The sequence below is a fragment of the Sinocyclocheilus rhinocerous genome, unplaced genomic scaffold (genome assembly GCF_001515625.1).
Source record: "Sinocyclocheilus rhinocerous isolate Xijiao unplaced genomic scaffold, SAMN03320098_v1.1 scaffold254, whole genome shotgun sequence".
NCBI lineage: Eukaryota > Metazoa > Chordata > Actinopteri > Cypriniformes > Cyprinidae > Sinocyclocheilus > Sinocyclocheilus rhinocerous.
The window spans coordinates 1696759-1708082 of record NW_015628690.1 but is presented as its reverse complement, the minus strand read 5'-3'; the positions used below and the strand labels follow the sequence as shown (position 1 = coordinate 1708082).

General features: G+C 34.5%; 1 protein-coding gene across 1 annotated transcript in view; it reads left to right on the top strand.

Annotated features, from left to right (window-relative positions):
* Window positions 1-4634: 4634 nt before the first annotated feature.
* The window catches only part of LOC107738190 (protein FAM163A-like), a 25989-nt gene continuing 19299 nt past the window's right edge, over window positions 4635-11324 (top strand). The window contains exon 1 of the mRNA XM_016549919.1: window positions 4635-5043. The gene's annotated coding sequence lies outside the window, so the exon portion shown is untranslated. The remainder of the gene's footprint in view (window positions 5044-11324) is intronic.

Here is an 11324-nt window from a genome sequence, read left to right as displayed (position 1 = left end):
TCAAAATGTACACTATTTACTAAATACACGTTTCTGGTATTGTTGTACATGATTCATCGGTGCATGTTATTCTGAATAACAAAATATTTTTATGAATAGTCTTCTATCAAAATTTAATTTCGTTTTTTTTTGTCACTGAAACAACTTTTCATTTCAGCTGACGTCACAGAGCACGCATACTGCGTATCCTCACTCCTCCAATCGCCTCGCTCCTTTCTGGTGCTAATATTTTTATTTATTATTTATTATTATTATTTATTTATTCCCGCATCTTCAGCGCCATGGCGAAAGAAACTCGAGTGTTAAATGTAAGTTTGTCGTCTGTATCAAATGAGAAAAAATAAAACATCTTGTAGGACTACCGTGAAATAATGGAAAGAAACATTTATATGGATGCATGCTAGAACGGCATGCTAATGTAACCAGTGTAGCCAGATTCCCGATCAAAATAACTCTTACGAGACTTTTCTTTTAATGAATAGTTCAAAAACACGAATTTAATTGAATCCTAATCTGACACACTAAACAGCAAATGATTATTCTATTATAGTGTCCGTATCGAATTGAAGAAAGTTATCAGTTGCGTAACTGACTGACTGTGGCCATGTGACAACGTGTGATTAAAGACAAATTTATTTATTGTAAAAAAAAAAGTATATTTTAACAGATCATTCAAAATATGTGCACGATATTATAAAATGTATCATATATAAAATGCAGTGGGGGTGGACATGATTCTACCACTGCACCAACAAAATTCTGTAGAAAACATGTAGGCCTAAAATAAAAATCCAATTCGCTAATTGAATATCCTGTTTTAGCTGATTACAGAAGTAAAATGTGTTGCAAATATTGTTTCATGTTGACTATGTCAAAAATGTGCCATTTACAATAGTATAGTAATATATTATAATCATGTGAACTGCAGTGTTGGGTGTAATTAGTTACTGTAATTTAATTAATTTTCATTTGAAAAAGTAAAGTAAGGGATTACTCTTATTTTTTCTGCAATTTAATCACAGTTACTTCTTATGTAATTGAACTTAATACTGTGTATAGACTATAGAACATTTATAGTGGATTTAACAAAAATGTAAAGTCTAACCTTAAAATGCATGCTTTTTATGTACCCTTCTCACATTAAATACTTTGGTGAGTTAATAAGAATATTGGTAACACTTTAGTGTCCAATTCTCACTATTAATTATTTAGTTATTAACATGAATATTACTAGGATATTGGCTGTTTATTATTACTTAAAAAACACATATTAATGTCTACCCAATTCTTAAACTTAAGTACTTTAAGTATTAATAAGCAGTAATTAGGAGTATATTGAGGCAAAAGTCATAGTTAATAGTTAGTTAATAGTGAGAATTGGACTCTTAATCTAAAATGTGACCAGAATAATTTTTGTTATCTATTAATTATTTGAAAGAATTAAAATAACTTTTCATGTCTATCCTTATATCATTAACTGGTTGAGGTTGATATAGGATTTAGAAAGTAATTAGTAATAAGTAATTAAATACTTTTTGGAGAGAGTAATTTGTACAGTAATCTAATGACACTGTTGAAGATGTAATTAGTAACTAGTAATTAATTACTTTTTTAGAGTAACTTACCCAACACTGGTGATCTGTATATGGATGTGATACCGAATGTGATGTCATTTTAAAAAGCATGCCCTCAACTCTCCAAAGGTGACCTTAGATTCAGCTGAAAATACGTTGAGAATTGTCACAGTGCCAACACTTACCAGGCACCACATGGAGTTGGCATTGTGTTCTCCTTGTCCAGGCAGGAGGCACATAGCAGCACACAGCAAGAGAGTTGATCTCTTTGTACTCCAGAATAGCTCTTCTTCTCTCACCACCCCGCCTTTCATTGTTCTGATCCTGCTGTCCTGAAGCACTTTGTAGAGGTGCGGTACACTGGCTAGAGTTTCATCAGTCTGCTGAAAGCTGCACAGTTTAAGAGGGACCACATTCTAAATATTTAGACTGTCTTGGCATACACTGCCTGTCTTTTGTAGTTAGACGATTCGTCACTACGCGGTCACTACATCTCACTCCTGCAGGGTGTCTTAGTTGATGAGCTGCTTAAGTGGGAGGAGGTGTAAGAAAGAAAACGGGGATAATATGAATAAATAAGGCAGATATATGTGAAAAGTCCTCCTCCTGCTCTACAGGGAGTTCTCTCAGCTTTACTCATGGAGCTGTGAGTCTCGCTGCTCTTACAGATCATGTTAAATATAAGAAGGACATGAATTATGTGCCTCCCAGGCAGCAAAGCACAGGGAATGAAACAAGGGTTAATTGTGTCTGGCCTTTCGATACTGAGATAATGGCATCTAATGCTAGATTCAGACAGCCTAATTTAATTTATTTAATAACAGATAAATTCGTAGTTGTAATTATAACTTTTTTTATTTTGTGGAACTGCTCTGTTATGAATTTAAAAAGCTGAACATCATCATCAGTGCTGGGGGTAGTAAGTGATTACATGTAATTTGGATTACGTAATCAGATTCCAAAGAGGTAGTACTTGTAATTAGATTATATTACATTCCTACAGTTACTTTTTTATTGATTACATGTTAAAATTACACTGTGTGTGTCATATTGTTTAGCTTTGAATATTCACAATGTAGCATGGCCATGTAAATGTCATGTAAATTAATTTGCAGTCCATGCTTTTGAATTTGGAGACAAAAGCAACACTCAGTCAATTATACCATGTTAATATTTCAATAATTTAACAACACATTTGCATGTTCACAGTTCTCTGATGTCAGTTAATGATCACTGACATGCAGGTCAACAAATAAAATATTTCAAATGTGGAAATTGAATTATTTTTCATGATGTTTATAACAAAGAATGGAATATATTTAATTTCTCTTTGCTTTTTATAACAATAACCCCATTTAAATCTATAAACAATTGGGGTCAAAAGTAATCTAAATGTAATCCAAAAGTAGTCAGAATACATTAGGCCTACTTAAAATTTTATAATCTAGATTACATTACTGAATACATTTGTCATCATGTAATTTGTAAACTGTACACTCTTAAAAATAAAGGTGCTTCACAATGTCATAGAAGAACCTTTTTTGTTTATTCTTCAGAATATAAAAGGTAAGAAAGAGATGGTTCTTTAAAGAACCTTTGACTGAATGGTTCTTCTATGGCATCGCTGTGAAGAACCTTTTAAGCACCTTTATTTTTAAGAGTGTAACAAACTACAATTTGTAAGTAATCTACCCAGCACTGATTATCATTTATACAAAAAAATAATCTATAAACTCTACAAATGTCTACAAAAATGGTAAATTCCATTTTTTTTTTTTGTATATACTGTTACGTGTTTTAAGAGTCTTGTTTAAGACCTTGACATGCTTATCGAGGTGGCATTTTAATGAAATAATTTCTTCACGACTAAAGACATAGTGTAATGGCAGTCAGGAAGGAGGGAATGGCATTCCCGTGCCGTGTGTAATATTTAATTAGAAAGATGTCAAATAACAAGTATGGCAGCTTTGCACTAAAGCACTTTCCCTACATTACATGCATTGACACAGATGAGTTGAGCAGGCTCTTAATCTCCTTCATTCAGCCTTGTTACAGATCCCCTCTGCTGGTACTATTCTAATTTATGCAACAAATCCCTGCCAGCCCTCATAATTAAATCTGTCAATGATGTGGCACCTTGCTGTGTGTGTGTGAGCACACATGAATGTGCATGCATGCATATAAGAGAGGAAGAGTCTGTGATGGGATTTGCATATGTGCATGTGATTGTGTCTTCATTTACATCAAATGTCACTAATCTTTCCACATTCGTTTTGCTTGTTGCCAAAAACAAATTAAGAAATACTTAAAGGGACAATGCAGTTTTGTCCAGTCATGTAATTTGAAATATGCAATAAAGAATCAGTCGACCATCACGGTCTGTTTTAAATAAGTGTTTTTAAAAAGTACATTTTGAAGATCTATCTGCCAGTTTCTTGCAACAACACTGATACATGAAAAAGTCTGTTAAAGTCTACTTCTTCTTAATACATAATTTATATAAAGTGGTTAATTTGGCTTGGATATGTTATTATATATTATTATATCATTATATTATTGTTGTTTTTATATATAGTTATTTTGAGATAGATAGAAGAAAGGGTAAATTCATATATGCAGCATGAAGAATGTATTATGTAAATTTTCAAGAGTCAACTTTATAAAGAATATCTCTTTGGATTTGAGACTTCAGTCTTTGCAATTTTACAGATCTTCTTTATGCACCAAGAGCTTGTAACACTCCAAAGAGAAAGGAAGACTTGAAATCGCATCATATGACCCCTTTAAAAAAAATAAAAAAAAAAGTCTATTTTACTTTTATGTAATCAGTCGATCCTTTTAAATTATGATTTCATCCAAGCTTCCTAATTTCCTGACTATTATAAACACAAGCACGTTTCTAAAAGATAAAGCAAGTGTCATGTGAACGCTGTCACTTTTCTTTCTATATTCTGTGGACGGTGGTGATGTGAAACATGACGCACGCTCATAGGCTGACGCTTTGCTCTCCTTTAACGTATGTAAAGGTGTGGGTTCATATCCTGACCCTTTCCGCGCGTGCATCATCATCTCCTCGCAGGTTGTTGCATCCTCCTGAGGGACCGTCGGCGCTCTTCACAGCCTGCACACTACATACCGGTCTCTGATTCGCAATCTGGGTAATGCCACTCATTCATTTGTGAGCTTGGATGTGTTATATTGTCTCTCACAGCATACACGCGGCTGTTCGCAGGGATACTACGGAATTACAGCCGCAACAATGATGATGTGACAGCCATCCGTTCAGACAGATAATAAAAGCTCGCTGTGCAGTGGACGCTGCATTTCTGCTAACGAAGCAAAGCCTCAGACGAGCCTTTCCCAGATGAACAGATACAGTAGTGTTCACTACTGACAAGCATCAGTCATTTGGAATAATACACTGCAAGCTGCATTACAAACATTCTGGGAGGAGGAGAAACGGTTTAAGGTAACTGAAATGTCCTTCTATATGAGTAGACATGCACGTGTGCTGAAATGGTCTGATTTGGATGTTGCAGTCTAATGGAAGTATTCAAGTGCCAATTCAGTCTGTAAATGTGTCCGGTTATGGATCTTTGTTTGTGCATGATCTTTGTTTGCATGAATAAAAAAAAAAAGAAAAATCTTACACACATATAGTAGTAAGCAAGCATACAACAGCCATGAAAGTGGGGACACTATACAGAACCACAGGACACAATACATGGGAGAATCCAAAAATATGTTGATGCTGGCACCATTTTTTATTATTATTTTATCAGGCCATATATATATATATATATATATACACACACACACACACAGTGGTTAAAATCTATCTATTTTTGTTTTTATACATAATGGCTAATTCAGCCAGATTGATCAAAGAGATGATAGATAGATTTTTTTGTGATGGTTGAGCATGATAGTAGTCATATATTTCACGCAGAGCTGTTGCTTTTGGCGAAAAAGTCATGTTTTCCACAGTGGGAAAGCATATGTTTTCTGTTTCTAGCAGACATGACACATACACAGATGCTGTTTTAGTGGAGACATGATTTCTAGGCCAGTGATGCTCTATCTGCCAAGGGGGCCTGGCGTGTTTGGAGCAGCTTTTCAACTGTTTGTTTTGCTGGATTTACATGGCAAGCTCTCCAGCAGTGTGATCTTGGCAGATGTACTGCTTGAGGGAGCATGTTTGTTTGAGTCAAGCTATGGTAAACCACGCAGTCTGAAGTTTTTAAAGCCTCACTGTGAGTCGCCTTGACAGGGGAGAGCCCATCAAGGGCTTTTCTGGGAGCAATTCTTGTCTGTTGCAAGAAATGCAGTTGAAAGCTAAAGGGCTATGACACGTGTACATGAACATGACGTAATACTATACTATGGTTAAAAGGGAAAATGGTGAAAGATTGTTAGCTGTTTACTGTAGTATTTAGAGGAATACTTCACCCAAAATGGGCCATTCATGATGTAGATGAGTTTGTTTCTTCATCAGAACAAATTTGGAGTGATCACTTTTTTAATCTAATTAACGGCTTGTGAAGTGAAAAACTGCATGTTTGTATAAGAAACAAATCAGGCATTTTAACTTCAAACTATCAGTTCTGGCCAAAATATGAATCCAAATTCCATAACACTTGCTCCAGTGAAAAGTCAATCCTCTGTCCTCTCACATCAAAATCCACTGATATATTTGTTTAGAACTGTTTTGGACTGTTTTTGCTTGTAAACAATGCTTGATTTGTGCATATTTCACTCCTGATTGAGACAAGATTACTTTTTCCCTGGAGAAAGCAATATTGTGGATAAAGGACTCGCATTTTAGCTGGAAGCAAAGGTTTAAAGTAAAAAACAATGATGGATGTGTTTATTACAGACACACAGCTTTTCACAATATGTTAACTGATGAACTGGAGTCATGTGAATTACTTGTGGATTATTGTGATGTTTTTATCAGCTATTTGGACTCTCATTCTAACGGCACCCATTCACCGCAGAGGATCTATTGGTGAGCAAGTGTTGTAATGCTAAATTTCTCCAAATCTGTTCCGATGAAGAAACAAACTCATCTACATTTTGGATGGCCTGAAGGTGAGTAAATTTTCAGCAAATTTTCATTTTTGGGTGAACTATTCCTTTAACAGGACTGTAAACTTCCATAGACAATAAATGACCCCTAATGTTCAGATTAGATGGCAATAAAGATGGTTTTCCAATGGCAGATTCCTATTGGTATAAATGGACAGGATTGCTTTTATTCTTTTTGACAAAGAAAAACGAATGATGATATTCCTCTTCTCTCTGTTCATTTTTTAAGTCCATGCAACTGCCCCAGATTTCGACATAAATATATTGTCTCCATACACGGCAGAGATGAGTGCTTTTTGAAGAGAATGGGGTGAAAAATCCTTCCTTCACTACCTGGCTAAATGGCCCGGTGATGGAAAAATATTGTTACAGGAATGATATTTGAATAATTGAAAAGGGCCGACTTAAAATTGCAGGCTTGCCTTGATTTCAAGTGCAAAGTTAGAGGCTTCCTCACCGAAATATTCATGCCATTATTTAAGAGTGGATATATCAGGAGAAGGGATTCATTCAAAAATGATCAGAGCTCCTGCCTCTCCATTTCACAGAGCGAGAACCGGCTCTCGCGGCTGCGGAGGAGAGATTCATTTTAATAATGAAGAAGGACATTCACCTTACTATCTCCCCACAGCGTTGTTATAAGTGACATCATAGATCAGGCCTACAAGCTGTGTCAAGAGAAGCCTCTCAGCATTGTGATTGCGGCGGTTTCTGTTTGTTGCTGACTTATGTAGCACACATCAAAAACAAATTACAATGTGTTTATGAGTGAACAGAGCACTGAGTCATCTGCTCAGTATTGCTTGAGCTATCCAAAGTGAGAGCTTTAATACTTACTGCAGAGTTGGACATGTGCATGCTTCATTGCGTTGGCATTTGCACTTTCTATGACTTGTAAACAGTGATTTAAAAAGTTCTCTTTCTACTGAATTGACCCATTAGCATGCCACCTAATTGAGTTTTTGTCAGTGGTCATGACTGAAATGTGGGAACAAGCCAAAAATGCATTTACATTTTGTGACTGTTTGTTATTTTACTATTCATTTTACATGACTGATTTCTTGTCCTGAAATTGTTGTCTGCTGCTTATATATGTCAAGTCGGGACAAATGTATTTGTATAGCACTTTTCATAACGTTAGTGTTTATAACTTAATATCTATATGGCTTATTGTCGCATTTATCAGATTGGAGCTGGGTGATAATATAGTTTACATTTTACAATGATACAAGCAATCAAGCTTATATCTGTAAGCAATTCAAGCAAATATATATGCATTTTTGCCATTACCTATTTATAGGAAAAATTCAGCTTAATACAGTATAGTCATTTATTTTTTGACAGTTTGATATAAAACAATTTTTTGCCAATATTAATTCAGTTTTGTTGCCACAATACTCCTAAATCAGCTATTACTTAAAACTATGTATTTTTAGCAATTGTCATCTCCGAACACAACAAATTTTTATAAAATATTTATGGAATAAAAACATTTATATATGTGACCCTGGACCACAAAACCAGTCATAAGTAGCACGGGTATATTTGTAGCAATAGCCAAAAATACATTGTATGGGTAAAAATTATAGATTTTTCTTTTATGCCAAAAATCATTAAGATGTTAAATAAAGATCATGTTCCATGAAGATATTTTGTAAATTTCCTGCCATAAATATAGCAAAACATAATTTTGGATTAGTAATATGCATTGCTAAGAACTTCATTTGGACAATTTTAAAGGCGATTTTCTCAATATTTAGATTTTTTTGCACCCTCAGGTTCCAGATTTTCAAATAGTTCTCAGCCAAATATTGTCCTATCCTAACAATATCACATATCCATAACCATATATCAATTGAAAGCTTATTTATTTAGCTTTCAGGTGATGTATAAATCTCAATTTAAAAAAATTGACCCTTATGACTGATTTTGTGGTCCAGGGTCACATATAAAGAAATCATATATATATAACGTAAAATAAGTTTTAAAAAATCTGTTTATTTTTATTCTATTATTATTAAAATTTTAGTTTAGTGTCTTTTAGTCTTCTTTACTCTAGCATTTGTGCACAGATTGTCTGTCCCCCTAAACCATCAGTCTCATGTCCATCAATTTTTTTTTTAAATCACCCCACAATTTTTGATTGTCTCTCTTTGTGCTTTAAATAAATGCCAGTGAATTAAGTGGGGTAGCGGCAATTGCTGAATAAGAACCCAGTCAGCAGCTGCTTTATAGCCTGACATCTGAAGCTGTCGATTTTTCTTTTATGCCAAAAATCATTAAGATGTTAAATAAAGATCATGTTCCATGAAGATATTTTGTAAATTTCCTGCCATAAATATAGCAAAACATAATTTTGGATTAGTAATATGCATTGCTAAGAACTTCATTTGGACAATTTTAAAGGCGATTTTCTCAATATTTAGATTTTTTTGCACCCTCAGGTTCCAGATTTTCAAATAGTTCTCAGCCAAATATTGTCCTATCCTAACAATATCACATATCCATAACCATATATCAATTGAAAGCTTATTTATTTAGCTTTCAGGTGATGTATAAATCTCAATTTAAAAAAATTGACCCTTATGACTGATTTTGTGGTCCAGGGTCACATATAAAGAAATCATATATATATAACGTAAAATAAGAATTTATAAAAATATATTTTTATTCTATTATTATTAAAGTTTTAGTTTAGAGTCTTTTAGTCTTCTTTACTCTAGCATTTGTGCACAGATTGTCTGTCCCCCTAAACCATCAGTCTCATGTCCATCAATTTTTTTTTTAAATCACCCCACAATTTTTGATTGTCTCTCTTTGTGCTTTAAATAAATGCCAGTGAATTAAGTGGGGTAGCGGCAATTGCTGAATAAGAACCCAGTCAGCAGCTGCTTTATAGCCTGACATCTGAAGCTGTCTCTTGATTTGTCCTTGGGGCAGGATGTGCATGCTGGCCGTCCATAAATCAGGCAACAGAGACCCGCTGGCATATACAGGCCCAGCTGGAGAGAGAGGCTAAAACTAAAGCTGCAACATTATAGGTTTGGAGGTTTCATTTGAGCATTTGAGTGTTTGAGGTTTCATTTGAGGTTTCATTTCATCATGAAAAACTCTAAAATGTTGTGTTTTATGTCAATTTTGATTTTAAATGGGATGTCTTGATAAAAGGGAAGTGAAAAATAGAATAAGAAATTGAAGCATAGCTATATTTCAATCAATCCAGGAGACATTAAAGTTGAATAACCCAAATCTTTAGAGTTGATGATGGTGAAATTAGTCAAATGAAGGTGGCCTGAGAACAAGCTCTCTCTGGTCATCAGTTTCTCAGTCAACCATCTCCAAAACTCTCACTGTCACCAGAGACATGGGATTTGATATGATATAAGTCAGTCACTACTGTGATTCCTTTAAACAGTTCCTTAAATATCTCTCATTGACTGTGTCAGAGCCCATTGAGCTGATCTGAGTGCTTCTATACATCAGGGAGTGTTTAATATATGCATGTATGGTGCTTCTTATTACAACTGTCAGTTAGTTACTTGATATTATTAACTGTCACTTATTCAAAACAACTTACAAGACAGTATTCCCAGAGCAATCTGGTGTTAAAGGGATAGTTCAATCAAAAATAAATATAATTTCTTCCTATTTTCTCAACCCCTCATGTCATTTGAAACCTCTATGACTTTCTTCAGTGGAAAATAAGAGAAGATATTTTGAAAAATGTCTCAGTGATTTTTCATCCATAAAATCAGTGGGGTCCAATCACTGATCTATATATAATGACTCTATTATAGATCAGTGGGTCCAATATTTATTTATTTGTAAAAGTCATACAGGGTTCAAATGACATGAGGGTGTGTAAATGATGGCGGAATGTTAATTTATTTGACAGATAGAATCAGTTATGTTACATTTACATTTAGTCATTTAGCAGACGCTTCCAACCAAAGTGACTTACAAATGAGGACAATGGAAGCAATCAAAATCAACAAAAGAGCAATGATACGCAAGTGCTATAACAAGTCTCAGTTAGCTTAACATAGTACACGTAGCAAGGTTTTTTTTAATTATATAATAAATAAAAAGAAAACCGATAGAATAGAAAAAGAATAGAGTAAAAATTTAGTCTAAAAGGAGCATTTTTTTTAAAGAATAGAATTAGAATAGAGATTGTTAGAGGGTCAAATAAAGATGGAAGAGATGTGTTTTAGCCGATTCTTGAAGATGGCTAAGGATTCAACTGCTCGGATTGAGTTGGGCAGGTCATTCCACCAGGATTTTTTATTTAAAAGTCGGTGAAAGTGATTTTGTGCCTCTTTGGGATGGCACAATAAAGCGACGTTCACTTGCAGAATGCAAGCTTCTAGAGGGCACACAAGTCTGAAGTAATACATTTAGGTAAAGGGGTGCAGAAACAGTGGTGGTTTTGTAGGCAAACATCAATGCCTTGAATTTTATGCAAGCAGCTATTGGTAGCCAGTGCAAATTGATAAACAGAGGTGTGACGTGCATTCTTTTCGGCTCATTTGGTTGTTACAGGTTGTTAAAATTACAAATGACTTGCTTCTTGCGTCAGACCAAGGCTGTATCTCAGTGCTAGTTTTACTTGATCTTAGTGCTGCGTTCGACACTATAGATCATGACATACTCATAGATCGA